Genomic DNA, 17,254 nt, shown 5'->3' with positions numbered 1-17,254 from the left:
CTGTAGCCTAAAACCACCCGGAAAAACCTCAGAGCTGGCATTGCTCCCAACAGTTAATACTTCGACTTGGCGTAACTTAAGAACAGGATCTGACTACCAAGTCAGGCAGTAGATTAGAAAAAAGTAGAGTATGCACGTTGGTAAAACCAAACACAAACTACAACTGGAGGTAAACTCGTTTTAACCCGATATGGTAGCTCCTTGGTATCCTCCCTGCCGAAGAATACGAAAACTAAACTTACCTCGCGAGAGCGTGACCCCCTAAAAATGGTCACTGGAGAGAAAGCAATGATAGAGATAGAAATTCCCGTTGATTAACAATTTACAACAAAGCTAATAGCTTTCTTCACTATGAGACTCTCTAATGATGTATAATGTTTTTATTCTACCGTATATTAATTACTGTTGCAATGTTTGGGGTAATACAATCATGTCTAATCCAAAACCATTACAAATAGCACAGAATAAAGCCATTAAAGCTGCTTTCAGGCTTCCTCGAAGGTATCCTACCTCTGATCTATATGTAACTACTAGATTGACTGAAGTTGCAAAGACTTGCACACACTGCCCGTCACAGAATTTTACCCGATAACCTTTCACACTTTTACGCTCCTTGCTCCTCTGTGAATCCTGGACGTCCCCTCCGCTCACACTCAAACCAATTTCTCCAAACCGCCGGAACACCTGATTTTCTCGCCAATCCCCAATTTTCCCTTATATCATGCTTTGGAATTCCCTTCCCGAAACTTTAAAAAATCCGGAGAGCTTCTCGTCACTTAAACTAAAAATTCTGACAACATTTTGAAATCGTCCTCCCGTTTTAATTTTCAAATTTGTTTTTATTTAGAGTCTCTATGATTGATTAAACGTGTTTGACTTCTTCCTTTTTTATATAATACCCTCTTTATTTCCATTTAAAAAAATAAAAATTGAACTGAATTGAATTAAATTTAATACAGTTTCTCGAGAGATTCTTATAAATCCTTACAACATATTGAAATTTTCCTCCCATATTAATTTTAAAATTAATTTTGATTTATTGTCTCTATGATTTATTAATTGTGTTTGTTCACTTTCTTTTTTTACATTAGCGTCTTTATTTTCACCTTTTTTGGTATTAACCCACTCTGTCTGCTTGTTTATTTGCTTTTTAATTTTTTTTCTCTTCTTTGTTTTAGTTTTAGGCTCACACAAACTATGCTTCTGAGTCGAAGCTAAGTAACTGATAATATTTTTTTAAAATAAATAAATGTTTTAAATTCGGGGAAATGTGAAAGTTTTTTTTTTTTTTTTTTAAATCCGGGGAAATGTGACTGATATTTTGGCAGACAGAAACACATAATTTTAATTATATAAGCTACGGGTGCTTAAGCTTTGCAATTTAAGAATAGTATTTCACAAAACCACAAAAAATTTGCAAAAAAAGGGGAAATTTGCGAAAAGAAACAAATTTAAGAAAAGGAAAAGAAGACATCTATTACATAGTTCATTAAGCAGCCTGCAGCACCCTATTACTTTTCTTTTAAATATTTTGTTCCTTAAATCTATTTTATTTTCTATATGATATTCCGGGTTAGAATAAATATGACGAGGCTACTACCCATCAATATTACGTTCTTTACGTTAAAGTTTTACTCTTAAACAGAAATACTTTGAAAATTATAATCATCCCTGAAAATGTATATAGATAGAATTTACAGGGGCAAGGCACGCGAAGAGGCTTTGAAATTTCAATCCAATAATACTTACTTTTAAAAAGTAAGTTCAAATTTTGATGTACTGATCAGCACATATAGTGGAATACTAATGTTTGAGCAATGTATACTGTTTGAGAAGACATGGGACATCATTAAGCTAAACTAAATTAACAAACAAAAACATCATTTTGTTTTACTACAACATCATATCCGAAGACAATATTTAACTTTCGGACCTAGCCTACACAATATCATACCACAGTTTATGGCTTTGTGTAGTGTTTTTCTTATCATACCCGATTTCCCTCATAGCTTTCAACAAACCCAAACTGTGGTTTTTCAGATGTGGATTTTTTCCCTTTTTTCTTGATCTTTTTTTCTTGCATCGCGATTTTCATCTCTTAGTGTTATGGTAATAGGCAAAACAAGAATAGAATTGACTGCGCAAATAACGTAGAATTTTGTATTTTCTTCAGTCAAATTTAGAAGATTTCGAATTTTTCTCTCCTTTGAGCGAGACATAAACTCCTTTGGCATTGGCTAAAAATATGGAAATTAATTCAATTATTACATTCCATTTCCTTATCTATTTTTCTTGTATCAAGTACATTGTTTTCTTGAAAGTTTTAGCTATAAAACATGGTTTTTCTTTTATTTCTATTTATAGAGGCTTCTAAATGCTAAGCCAAAATATTTGGACATTTATTAGCAAATGTATTTGTCACTGGTTTAATTGAAAGTTTTATCCATTATTTCTCTATTTTCATTTTATTTTAGTCATTAATAGAAAGGCAGTTTGGCTAGCAGTTATTTAAGTTAAAAAAATAGTTGCAAACCTGACCATGAAAAAGTAAATAACATGCAATTCAGCCTAATCTACAAGAAGAAAAAGAAAAGACTACACAAATAAAACACAATTCTTTTTTTTTTCATAGACTTCAGACGATTCCATGATTTTCTCGCTCCTTTGAGCGAGATATAAACTCCTTTGGCAACGGCTAAAAACACACGGAAATTAACTCAATTATTAGATTTCCGTTCCAAATAATTTCTTATCTTTATATTCAGCTGAAAAATTCCACTTTTATATCCCCTTTTCATTGAATTTTTTTGCCTCTAGAATTTACTACACAAACTGAATTACTTCTAGCGATTGTAAAATTGGAACATACTACATTCCTTATTCCTAACATCATTCTCGGCTAAAATACAAATTTGGCCAAGTTTTGATTCCAAAAATCCACCGTATTTAGTAGTTAGATTAACGGCCAGTGAGATGTATAAAGCAGTTTTTGAAAATTGTCGCATGTATCCTACTTCCAAATAGGTAAATAATACCATTTTCTTTAGAATATTTTTTTTTCTGTTCAAAACTGGAATGTTAAACAATCCCTTTTCAAGTTGGATTGATAAGTTCATTTCAAACTTTTCCAGGTTCCTGAAAATTTGGATTCCTAGCTTAATATATGCAAAGCAAAATACCCAAGAAAGGAGGATTACTACCAAAAAAGTTTGGCCATAAAATATTCAATAGTTTTTTTTCTAGGCACCTATTTAACTAACTATATAGTCTTGTGTAATTTTTTACATTCTCCACCCTTAAACAAGCAAAAGATCTCATGAAACAACATTGTTATCGTTATAATGATTAGGAAAAAACAAACCAGGTTCATTATTAATCAAACTACCATATCCTTGGTATTCTGTTAAAACACCGAACTGCCCCAAGTTCTGCACTCAGGCCTTCGCTCTTAGAATGCAAAGTCGTCAAAATAAGATTTAATGTTGCTAGCCCAGCGTCGTCAAAGAAATCCTGTTACTCTATTGTTTCATCAATTGGAAAGGAGAATGATAAGGATTTAAATGATAACCTTACAAAAACTCTTTACTCCTTAGCTCCGTACTTCGTAAGAAGAAATTAGTTTGATAATGGCAATATATATTAGCTTTCTAGCTAACATGAAAACCTGCTACCGGATAAATAAAACCTGCCACATAAAAACTGACAATTTTTCTTTGTTCCTCTTCTGCATTGTGTTGTGTGAATTTAGTAAACTTGGCAAGTGAATATATCAACATTGGTCGAATTATAAAAAAGGAGCATTTCTAGGAACAAATACCTATATCAAGATAAATTTTAGTGTTTTCAGGTGAGGGAGAACCATTGAATATTTTTCATGGTGTTCATTTCCCTATCGCCCGTGTTTACAATGTGACATGTTATGCTGCTGGCTAGAAGTTTTATGATCTTTTTTCTCTTTTTTTTTCTTTTTTTTTATACTTGACAAGTCCCAGAGCCAGAGCTCTGGGACTTGTCGCATATTCGCATAAAAGTAAGTAAAACTGTACGGGATGTTACTACACCTAAGTGATGGGCAGGAGAGGCGGGGGGGGGGGGAGCATCACCCACTTAACGATATGCATATTCGTACAAGTATAATTTCAAACCACGCAGAATTAAAGAGCACCAAACCAGGGATGACAATAGCCCTCAGAGTTTACTTTCCTTACTTCTTTCATTTTGTTGTATTATTTACAAATAATCGTGTTTGAAATGAAAGGACGTATTTCTAGTTTCAAAATTTTAAAGGATAGCAAAAACAAGTTTTTTTTACGCTTTTTAACGAACCAGTTGTTCTTGAAAGATTTAAACAAGGAAAATAAGGAAAGCGATCAAGTAGTAGAACAATCTAGATGTCAATTTTGTATACAGGGCATAAAATTTATGTTGGGCAAAATTTCAGCTACAGTTAGTAAAACATTGCTGAATCATGGCTGGTCTCTTCTGTCTCCTATGAAGTAAATATAAAGCCAGCAAATACTGCAAGAGGCTAAAAGTGAGAAAGTAAAATATTTCTAACTCTAAATAATTTTCAGAAGATCCTTTCGTTTTCGGCAAGACGGTATAACTACAAGTTAACTACAAGTTAAGTAGACTACAGTTAACTACAAGTTAACAAACATAAATTTTCTCAATAATACAACGAAATCAAAACAAGATAAAGATTCTATTTCTCTTTGGAAAGACATCATTCTGTCAAGTCTCTTTTTACCAAATATATTCAAAGGAATGGAAAGAGTAGGATTCCTTTTGTCATTGGAAAATCACTCCCTCAAAGCGTTCATTAAAACCACTTCCCTTTCTTCTTTACAACAGCTAGAAGACTCCCTTTTCTTGGTTATATTATTCAGAAAAAAAGGGATGAGGGAAAGGGAAAAAAATTAATTGGAAATAATACCAAAGGCAGCGCAATAATGCTGCCTAAGTAGAGAGCGAAGTGGGCTCTATTTTTTTCTTCTTTTTTTACCAATCCACTTCATATAGAAGGAGTTGTCGTAGGGGCTTCGGACAGACTCTTTTGATTGGAAATCTAAAGTTCTAGTGCCGTTTTTAAGAGTCAAATCGGATTGGGGGGAAACCAGTCCCCCTTCCACAACCCCTCTTTGCCGCTCTCCTCTGATAAAAAATTTTAGATAGCTATTTTGTTCAGCGCAATTGAAAGATCCGACAACTATGCCTCTGGGAATGACATAACCCTCATAGCCCCTTTAAAAGCTATAAGTCGTGCCCTTTGCCCATTGTTTATATATAGGATTTATTATTGGGAAAGGGAAGCTTGTTTCATACTGGGTCACCAAAAAGGACAAGGGTATTAAAATGGAGCTTTTAGGGACTATTGAGGGGGATATTGAACTAAATTAAAAACACTATGTGCATGCAGGTTGTCAAAAGGGCGTATCTCAGGAACAGCTTATGGTCTTAATTTGAGACTTTCAGGCAATGTCGGGGGTGGGAGGGGGTGTTGGACTAACTAAAAGACACTACGTGCATAATAATACTGATATAAGTACCACCATTACTATTACTGCTGCTACTACTAATACAACTGCTGCTACTCCAAGTAGGGAATGCTGAAGGAGATGTTGAACTAAATCAAATTACGTTGTATTACGTTGAAGCTTTTAGGGCATGTTAAGGAGGTGTTGAAGTAACGAGAAGGTACTGTATGCATACTGCTACTAGTGATACTACATGTCCTGCTACTACTACTACTACTAATATCATTAAGGCTAAGGGTATTTAGTAGAAGCTTTCAGGGACTATTGAATGGGATGTTGAATTAAATCAAAATACATTATATGCCTGCTTGTTGTTAAAAGGGTGTATCAGTGACAGCTCAGGAACGGCTAAGTGTTTCAAGCTAAAACTGTCGGACCATGTTGCTGGGGATGTTGAACTACCCAAAAGACAATATGTGCATACTACTACTATTACTACTGATACTACCATGACTACCACTACTACTGAAGCTAAGGGTAATAAGATGCAATTTTCAGGGAATGCCGAAGGGGTTGTTGAACCAAATCAAAAGACATTAAGCACGTTCAAATTACCAAAAGAGCGAACAAGCAATATCTCAGTAACAGCCGAAACTTTGAAACTTCCAAATTGAAATTTTCAGGGCAAGTTGAACAAACCAAAAGGCACTATGTTCATACCACTACTACTAAGGCTATGATTATAAGGGGAAACTATCAGGGAATGTTGATTGGGATGTCGAACTAAATCAATAAACACCATGAGGTTGCAGGTTGCCCAGAATATGATCATTTTATATTTTAGGATGGCCAACCCCTAAAATAAAAATTGGAAGTCACTAGGATTCAAAAATTGTTAAAACAATAAGACGTTCAGTGTTGTTACAGCGTTCAAATCTCACCCCAAAATATATCTCCAATATTCTTTTTCACAATTGTAATGTTCATATTTTCTAACTTCTTCAAGCAGTATAGTTCAAAGAGCAGGCCAAGCGTATGGATAGCATAGAAACAGTATTTCTCCCAGGAGACCCCTCCGCCTAGAACCAAAATCAAAATTTGCCAGAATAGGAAGACTATTTGAACAATGATGGACGTAATTTGTTTGGCATAAAGAAGAACTAGGGACACCTTTTGTCAAAAGATCTTATTCCACGTCCCACAGCCAAAAGTCGTCTAGAATCAACAACCAAAAATTTTCTGAATTCAGATTTTTGAGCTATGATGTCTACAGTGTTGGTCTAGTGCATGAAGTTTAATTTTTTTTTTTTTTACCTGCTGTCCACATATCTGTTTCTAAATATTCTTACTGCTCGCTGGCTTCACAGTAACGGCAACTTATAGTTTTTCTTCTACGGAAAGAAGCTTTGCTTGACACAATTTATAAAACAGAGCTGGAGCACGTTAAACCAAAACAAACTATATAATCACAAAATACTTTACGTCAGACTTTTGCTAAGTTTGGCAGAATAAATCTTTACAAAAACAATAGACTCTAGTCAAATTCATCTTTTTGTACTTAACTTACAAACAAGCATGAACTCCGATGAAATTACGTTTAATTAACTCAATTCATTAATGAGATCCTTGAGGCTTCATCTGCCAAACTGCATACGAAATAGCTGGCTTAATTTATGCAAGGAACAAAGGAAAATCTCCTCTTTTGCAAATATTCAAGCTATTTGTTTCTTCCGTCCTAATATGACCAAAAGCAACTTATTGTTTTATCCTTGTTTCTTTGTGGTGTTTAGTATTTTGTTTGTGTTTTTCAGTTTCTGATATTTTATTCTGTATTTTGTAGACTAGATGGTAAAATACTCTGTACGGGTTTAATCACTTAATAAAATCATTCATTCATAACCAAAAGCACTAAAGCTTGATTCAATAACATATTAGGTAGGAAAAGGTACCAACTAACTGAAAAAGTACTTTCACATGTTCGGATATAAGAATGCTATTTAATTTTGCCACAGATTTAAAATCCAACACTATCCAATTTATTTTTACTATCTTTATTATATTTAATTCCTTAGAGGCCTATTCTGCGTTTTCAATCAGTCTTAACCATATTTGCTGTCCAAAGATTTTCATCCAGTTCACCTTGAATTTCGAAATATCTTCTATTTCCTTTTCAATGCTTAATTTAAGTTGATTACTGAATTTATCAATAATGTCTGTTCTAGATGATAATTTTGAAAACTGTCGATATTCTCGCGTCAATAAATTGTAACATAGCTGAAGTTGGTCAGTAAATAATGACACACGACAACCTCCAAGAATTTTATAAGCTCATTGAGCTGCAAATTCCCATTGTTAAATCTCCTGAAAAAAAAAACCTAACGAATAAAAAGAATAAGTTTATCAATTTGTAACTGCTAACATAGTTCGATTTTGTTATAATTTTCAAAGAGTTTATGACTTTAAAGTTGAAAACTTTAAAGCAAAATTAGGTTTTAAATAAATTCAAGGAATTTAAGCCGAAATATCCCAAAAGAGTATTCTAGCCCCAAGGAAAATAGAAATAGAAACCGGACTTACTAACCGTTGACCAATGCGACTACATACAGGAGGCTGAAGATATTACAGCTAAGTAGTGCGGGTGGTAGAGGGCAGGGGCGTACCGAAAAGGTGGGGCGGGGACGGGCGCGCCACCCCTCCAACGTTTTTGACATTCGGTAAAATTTTCGCCGAAGGCAAAAATTTTGCAAAATTCTTGATTTATGCAGCAAATTCGGCATAAATCAGGTAGCGATTCGGTAAAATTTACGAAGATCGCCCCTCTAATGAAATGAGTCTCGGGACGCCCCTTGTAGAGGGTTTACCGTTTCTGGCTGAAAACTGTGGGAGAAGGGGATATAAAGGGTTTATTTGAAGGATTTTCTGTTTTCACGCGGAATTTTTATGCAAACCTAATTACAAACAATCAAAAAGCCAATGATGTTCTTTTTTTAGTGAAGTTATTTAAAAAAGAATCCCTACCACCTTTTACTAAAGCTTGAACGCGCATTTGTGAGCGTTTGGGATCGCGTTGATTATCAATCGTTTAGCCAATGGAAGCAGTAAGGACGAAGTTTTTCATACAATGTAAAGTAAAGGCATGTAGAGGATCCCTACCTCATCGGTTGGAACATCTATTCTCGAAAGCAAATTTTAATTCTCAGGGGGTTAGTTTCAAGGGGAGGGGGATCGACAAAACACAAACAAGAGGTGAATTTCTCTATAGCAACAAATCCACCGCCAACGCCGACTTTTTTATTTGGATATAAAATTTATTAGTGGTACTGTGTACTTAAAGGTGATTTGACATCTTCATCCAAAATTTTGGGAACTTATGACAGTGGGATTCTCGCCTAAGCCTTCACAACTGTGAATCCCTGAAATCCAAAGGTTCCCGTAGACGATCCGAAAAAAAAGAGTGAGGTAGGCTAATAAAATATTTGCTGCCTCAATTTCGCCACAAAAATATGGAAGGGTGTATTCTAGAAGAATAGCTTCAGACATGTATTTTATAGAAGACTTACAAAAGAAAAAAAAAACAGGTTGAGAATATATGGTTTAAGAGAAAAAACGTATTGGAAATTATAGAAGTTAACACAAGCCTGAGCTTTTTTAAGAAGCTTTTAGTCATATTTTTTTTGCAGAAATTTTCTGGATAACTGAACGTAACAAGTATTATTCAACAGCCGAAACAAATGAAAATGCAATATCTGTCTGGCATTTAGGAGAATTTACAATTAACTGATGAGACACATGGGTGATATCCCTTTTAACTACAAAAAAACTTAGCAAACAGAATCTCAAACTACAAGGTAAGCATTATGTGATTATAACACCGATTGATTTTCTAATGCAGGGGAGGGAAGGCACAAAGGAAGTATAAAAAAGTTCAGTATGCTTGCTCTAGAAAAAGTGGGATTACCACACTACCTGCTAGTTGTTTTACAAAGTACAAGGTTTACATGACCTGCTATTACGTGACTGGTGTATAGTCTATTAAATTAGCTTCACCGATAGATCCTAGACCAACGGCCTACTGGTAAATCTGTTGCTGATTGAAGCAAACTCCCAAGTGTTTTCACCGAATTATTGTTTAAATAATGAATCAGAGAAAAAAAAATGTTTGATTTGTGCATTTCTTCCACTTTTAGTCTTAAAGAATAAAAAGAATGAAACAATGACATATTTTCTTAATGAGGCGAAATCCCCGTACTACAGTCACTTTCAACTCTGGAGATTAAAAGAAATCAGGCTAATGATTGCTCAGGATACTCAAGTGTATTGCTAGAACCGTCTCACAAAGTGCTTAATGAAATGACGTACCAGTCTTCTTCAAACATCTACGTGTGTTCCTTTTTAAATTCGTATTACAAAAAAAAATAATAATAATAAAAAAAATCGGAGTAACGCACGGGAGGTGTTTAGCCTACTCTTTAGTCTCGAATGAACGATTCATTTAATAAGAAAATAAGAAGAATAAAAAAGGGAGATAAAGCTTAAGGAAATTTACTGCTATTCTTCCTTCAGATGTAATTGCTTTGAACTGTCTTTAAGACATTATAAGCCTTGTAAGAAAGAACAAACATGCGAGACCAGAGAAAATATAAAGATCAGCAATTTTATATGGATCCAATTGGATTAAAAATAGGAAGATTAATATAATTCCATAACAAGCAAAATACCAACGCTAAGTTTAATTCAAAGAATGTAAAAATAAACTAAAATACCAATCAGAAAATTCAAAGTATCTTTCCTCAGTTGAATTAAAATTACAATGGCAGCATTAAAGTCAAAGAGTGAGGCATTAAATGCCACCCGAGTTATTCTCCGGAGAAGGTGAGGGGGCAGTGGAGTTTCTTTTATAATAGGTTTTCTAACGTTTAACAAGAATCAATGTAACAAATAGGATAGAATATGACAAATACCGATCAGTGCAACTCAATCAAACACAGGAAGCTAAACTTTATCCCCAAAACTAGTCCAAAACAATTATCCTCGCCAAAACTAAAAATATATCATCTTCTTGTTCTTTTAGTACTCATACCCGTTTAACTACTAACATTTCAATGCAGCAAAAGTCGCCTGTGGCCAACACCGCTTGGCATGTTCCTTCTCCGTCCCAATCTATTCAAAGCTTCGTCCTTTACCCCTACCCTTGAAGCCCGTATTTTCTTTAAATTCTCGGTTATTAAATAAACCCATCCCATTTAGAGAAGACCTGCTTCTCGTTCGGCCCCTCATGGATTGCCAAAAAGCACCATCTTTGGCAACCTATCCGTCTCCAACCTCGCCTATCGGTAATCGTACAACCTGGCCTAGCAATCATAAGGTTTCTTTCATTATAGTCTAAGAAAATTAGATCAAATCGCGTATTCCGTAAAGCTTATTGTTTGATATACGGTCAGTTAAACGAACACCTACAACTATCCTTAGGCAATTCCTCTGGAAAAAAATGTAACCCTTTAATACCTGGATTGTGAAGAAAAGAAATGAAAAAATTCCACACCTGTTTCTTCGCTTTATTTAAGAAAATATCAAAAAAATATTGATAAAATGAAGAAACTAAAAAATGGTTCCCACAGACAGCATTTGGCAGCAGCACATAGTTGAATATCACCTAGTTAGTGTGATAGAACACGAAAACAGTTTTTATTCGGCGCGGGGCACAAAGCCACTCCCCACTTCAGCAGGGGCGAATCTACAACATTTTAATTGGGGAGGGGGGGGGGGCAAGAAGGGTCTACTTTCGGATATTCAAGGAGCATGGGCTATATAATAATTTTTTCTTCACATTACGGGGGGGGGGGGACAAGTGAACCCTTGCCACTCCCAAACGACGCCCCTGCACTTCAGACACTTCGCTTTGGAGTAGGCTTGAAAACGAGACCGGCACCTCTATTTGCAATCCAGCTAAGCTGGAAAGTGTTCCTGGCCGTCTCGTCAAGTCTGGTGGACGGCAATCACACTTTCTTTAATTTATAGATAAGGCTTTGTTAAGTTGTCTACTTCTCTGAGGTGTCAACGCCTCGCTGTTTACGCTAAAGTTTGACTTTCTCACAACTCCATTTTTTTTTTAAACAATGAAAAATTTTAGCGTAAAGAGCGAGGCGTTGAGGAGGGGACAGCCCCTTTCATATACGGAATAAATAAAAATAATTATCATATAAATTATTATATAATTATTATATTAAATAAAAACTATTCCTTATATGAAAGGGGCTGTCCCCTCTTTACGCTAAAATTTGACTTTCTCACAACTCTATTTTTTTAAACAATAAAAAACTTTAGCGTGAAGAGCGAGGCGTTGAGGAGGGGTCAGCCCCTTTCATATAAGGAATAATTTCAGTTCGTTTTAAGTTTTAACGTCGTTCCTTACTTTCAGTTAAAAAAACTTTTTTTTTTTTATTTAATTTTTACTAAGAGACTTCCTCAATTTTTTCCTAAATTTCAGTTTTGCCCCCAATAGACTTATTCACTTTTTTCATAAATTCAGTTTTGTTCCTAATAGACTTACTTTATCAGTTATTGAGCCTGTTATTACATGTTCTATTATGCTATTCATTACCGATTCTCTAACATGACTTAAAAAATCAGTTTATCGTTCTACAGTGCATTCCTAGGTAATAACAATATTTTTGTATAAACACATTATCAATTTTATAATAGAAATTCATATGGTAGATACTGAAGCTTTTTCTTGTGACCAAAGCCTAGGTTTTTGGATGGTGACTCGTTTCCTTTATCGTTTCTTCACAGCTGTCAATCTTCTTCTTATAGCATTAATTTCCTTAGAAATGACGAGTTTGTTTTTCCGATATGTCTGTCTCTTCAATTCCTTCCCACAATGCGCCATAAAAGAAGTTCTTAGAATTGAACTGATTCTACATTTTTTGAAACACCTTTTTGCCGACACTGCTTACTCCTTTTTCGAAAAGGAATTCTTTCTTTTTTGATCGAAGAAGGATTGCTGACATTTGCCAAATTCCAGCAAATTCATGAAAATTTTCCTTCATCAGGAAAAATCCTATCCTCGTAGTATTAGAAAAATAAGGCTTCATTGGAATGAACGAACAAAAGGTTTTTAGCTCAAACAGGAACAGTCGATAGGTCAAAGTGAATTTTCAAACGTTTTCCTAATTTCAGCAAATTATTAAGCCTTTTTTGATTGGGTTGACATAATAGTGTGAAATACAGCATCCGTCAAGGTTCTTATTGTATTATGCGCCAAAATGAGTCGTTCTCATTTTTCTAGGATTAAAGGGGCATCATTTTGAATTCAATCAGACCACACTAAACAACAGTAAAGATTAAGGGTTCTACAGAATTCCCATAATTTTTATTTCTTTTATGAAGGATAGACCAAAAGGGGCAAGAAATCCCTAGCCCCCAGAGTTGCCATCAATGAACACCACATGTTGAACTCAAGAGCGTGAACCATTCCATTATGTACTTGAAATAGAAAAAAGTTCTTAATCAGGTGTTTTTGATAGTCCTACGTAACAAAATTCATCATAGAATACCAATGCAGGACTTTTCTTTTGAACCACAATTGTTTTTCAAGGGAAAATAATTTCTTCACTACCTTTCACCGATCAGTCAACTAAAACGCTCAGATTTTCACTAAGCCATTGTGAAACTAAACTAAATAGGGTTGGAAACGTAACGAAACTAACAAACGTCTTTACCATTCATTACCAGTGTCCTGATCCAGCAAATTCATTGACTTGTTTATTTTTCCTTGTATCACTTTCATACCTTTCAAATTGCTTTAACCTAACTTCCCCTAACCATATTGCAATTGTTTGTTCTTTTTTACTTTAACTCAAATACAGATTAGCCTCTGTTTTTTTTCTAAGAAAACCTGAAACACAAGAAAAAAAAACCCTACAAACTTTATGAGAATGCGCATCATAATCTCAAATTTTCATAGACCCGTTTTGGATCGTAGAAATACCGATTCTCACTTCGATACTCCCCAATAAGACTTCTCATACTAAAAGTGTTCAAACCAGGGATACTCCATCACAGCTAAACCCAAAACCACGACTTCTAATACCCCTTTCCGCTTTCAATAAACGTTAACTACTTAGCCAGCGTTACCACTATTAATCTAGAAAATCCGAATTAACTAAACAACGCAAAAAAAAAAAAAATTGCCTTTAAAGGTGATGAACGAATTTAAAACTTAAAAGGATCAGAAGTTAGTATTTATGAGATGTTCAATCTGAATTTAACAAAAAGTGCTATGAACAAAGAATCAGAGATTAAACCGACCATAAAGCAAAATAAGCAATAAAGCCAAACTTAAAACAAACATACATTATTATAAATAAGTATAGTGTCACTATTCCTCTAAAAAAAAAACCAACCGGCTAGTGTAGGACTTAACTGAAAAAAAAAAGTTGCAAGTTTTTTTTGTTATAAAATTAAAAAAGTTAAATATTGTTCAAACGTGTTTTTTTTTCCAGCATTACTCAGGCAGTAAGGATGGGGTGCAGAGGCAAGGAGTAGGGCTCATGATGAATAAGGAAGCTGCTAATTCTTGTTTACATTGAGGAGGAAATTAATAATAGAATACTAGTTACTCATTTTACGACTAGAAAGTACAGGGTATCAGTCATAGAAGTATATGCCCCTGTAGAACCGATAAACGGAGATATCAGGGAATCAGATGAATTTTACTTACAGCTACAGGAGCAAAAAGACAGGATCCCGGGTGGAAATATGTTATTTTTATTAGGATATTTTAAAGCCCAGGTCGGTAGAAATAGGGATATATGGTATCCTAGCCTCGGTAAGTTTGGTGTAGGAAAGAAAATAGTAACGGAGATCGACTACTGTAATTTTGTAGGTGCAAAAATCTAATTATAACCACCACAGTATTTGGCCATAAAATGACCCATAGGTTAACGCGGTAATCACATGATGGTAAGAAGGCCGACCCTACTGATTATTTTACTGTAAACCAAAGACTGCCAGGATCGATACTTGCGTATATAGGAGTGCTGTTAACGCTGTTACAATTAAAGATCGCCACCTAGTAGTGTCTATGGTTAATCTAAAGTTGAAATTTAGGAAGGGTAACTGTCATCCGAGAAGTTACGACGCTGCTAGACTCCAGGATGAGAATTTGAAAAACTTTTCAAGAAAAGTTAAATACTAAACTGGAGAATTTTAAAATGTAGAAGATAGATGGAATAATTTTAAGAAGATGGTTTCTGAAGTCGCACAAAGTATCCTAGGGAGGATAGTTAGATACACAGCTAGGAATATTAGCGAAAATGCTTAAAGTTTAATAGAGAGGAGGAGGGACCTGTACAAGAAATATCTGAGTGAATAGATCACATAAAAAGTAAGAGGAATGTAAGGAAAGTGGATAAAGCATTGAAATATGAATTAAGCAGGTGTGAAGTGAAGGTAAGGGATAAAATTGCTGAAGATCAAGGAGATGCAGCCAGACGGCATTATAGTAAAATATTCTACTGGCATGTTAAATAATTAGGACTTCCCAGTTAAAGAACTTGTCCCAATTAAAGATAGGAACGAGGCCACTACTAATGATAAGCGTAGAGTTACAGAGAGATGGACAAAACATTTTGAAAACGTGCTAACCCTGATAAAGTCACAGGAAAAGACATAGGAAAGATGAAAAAATTTGTGACACTTTGGAAGTGAAGGAAGATTTATTTTGTGAGAAAGAATTAGTGAAAGTGCTAAAAGGATTAAAAAATGATGAGATCCCAGGTGTTGATAGTGTGGTAAACGATTTTTTTATATGTATGGTGGATGTGAAGCTAGAGATAAATTACAAAAAATTATCAATGTGATTTTTAAAACAGCGTAAGTACCTAGCAATTTTAGGAAAACTTTAATTAAACCCCTCTATACTAAAAATGTGATAAGTATGATGATATCTCTTAGACATGGAAATGCTGTAGGTAAAGTTTTAAGAGGAGAAGAGTATGGTTTTCGGAAAAGGAGAAGATGGGTCGACAAATTGTCACTATTAGATTAATAATTGAGAAGTATCTGAGTCATAAGACCCCTTTAGTCCTCAGTTTTACGGATTATGAAAAAGCGTTCGATTCAGCTGATAGAAGTGCTTTAGCAAAGGTCCATCCTTGTATGGTATACCACATAAATATAATAAAGTGATTAGAGCTATATACGAGAGTAACATTCCTGCGGTTGATGTCGGAAATGAAGTTAGTAGCTTGTTTTGTAATGAACCGGAAGTTAAGCAAGGTTGCGTTCTATCCCCATTTGTATGGATTATTTTGATGGACTTTGTCCCAAGGAACAAAGCAAAGGCTAAAGGAGAGGACAGAATCAAATGGGTAAGTAAAACTATCCTAGACTTAGATAATGCTGATGATTTGAGCATCCTAAACGAAAATATTAGCAAAATAAATGAATTTTAATAGGCTTTGGGAGTTCAGGGTGCAAAAATATGTTTGAAAATTAATTTTAAGAAGACTAAGTCGCTCAGACTGAGAGTACTTAAAGGAGAAGAGGTGATGGTTTGAGCGTCCTAAACAAAAATGTTAGCAAAATGAATGAATTTTTTAGAAGTTTTGGGAGTTCAGAGTGCAAGAATAGGTATGAAAATTAATTTTTAGAAGACTAAGTCGCTAAGACTGAGATTACGTTTAGGTGATGAGGTGATGTTCCGTAACGAGAGGATCGATCAAGTTATAAGCGTCACCTACTTAGGTAGCATTATTAGAGAAGACGGTGGATGCAGTGAAGATGTTAAAAGTAGAATAGACAAGACAAAGGGTGATTTTTCACAGTTGAAAAAAGTTTGGAAGAATAGGAAGATAAGTTTTGCGAAACAATATTAGAATATTGGAAGCAACAGTGATTACAGTGGTAAAGTATGGTTCCGAAGCGTTGGCACTCAGAAAGAAGGAGGAAGATTTGTTCGATATTCCCCAGACAATAGTCAACGGCTTATTTTCGGTACCCGTCTGACCGACAGTGTTTCAAACAGTAAGCTGTACAAAAATGTGGCTCAATTCTGCTTTCTAGGGCTATAACGGGAAAAAAGTTAAGAAGGCTAGGGCATGTGATGAGTAAGGCACGTTCTGTAGATGAAAAATGACAGATTGCCAAAGATCGGCCAACCCTCTAGAGCCACACGAAGAGCAGGTCGTCCCCGAATAGGATGGGAGGATGTCATAAAGAAAGATTGAAAGCAAGGTGAAACTTCTTGGGAGGGTGTAAAAAGGGAGGCTTTGAAAAAGATTGGGATGGAGGAGGAGCGTATGTAGCTGTGTTGGCCTCAGGCGGCTTAGCGCTACCGTGAGTTTTTAGTAGTAGAAGTATTTTTTCAACAATCAATTCAGTTTTATCCGTCTAATATTTAACACATTTTCATCAATGTTTTCTTCCTTTAAAGTCATTTTTTCAAACGTACAGAAACAGAAGTCCATTGGCTAAATAAAACCAAGGCCGAAATTTAGTTTACAGCCAAAAGCAAACAGCACTTTGGCCTTTTTCCTTTGAAGGGGGGGGGGGAATACTCTTATTTTAAGTTATTTCATTTGAATCTTCTTTGATATAAGCTACTTTGTTGGTAATGACCTTTCGATGTTAACTTTAGTTTTGAGCACACCATCCTCACGATGCTACACTGATGAGATTTTACGGAAAGGCGGATTGGATGAAGAGGTTTCATTAGGTAGTCTCCCTGTCCACCTGATATCATTTTATAAGATTTTTTCAGTTCAGGCATAGAT

The 17,254-nt window shown here is 35.0% G+C and overlaps 1 protein-coding gene across 2 annotated transcripts in view; it reads right to left on the bottom strand.

Moving 5' to 3' along the window:
- Tmx3 (Thioredoxin-related transmembrane protein 3) overlaps positions 1–17,254 on the bottom strand; it is a 234,963-nt gene that overhangs the window by 59,540 nt on the left and 158,169 nt on the right. The window lies entirely within an intron of this gene.

The sequence above is a fragment of the Artemia sp. Qi Xiang Cuo genome, chromosome 14 (assembly GCF_049724085.1).
Source record: "Artemia sp. Qi Xiang Cuo chromosome 14, ASM4972408v1, whole genome shotgun sequence".
Classification (NCBI taxonomy): domain Eukaryota; kingdom Metazoa; phylum Arthropoda; class Branchiopoda; order Anostraca; family Artemiidae; genus Artemia; species Artemia sp. Qi Xiang Cuo.
This window is presented reverse-complemented; position numbering and strand designations above follow the sequence as displayed.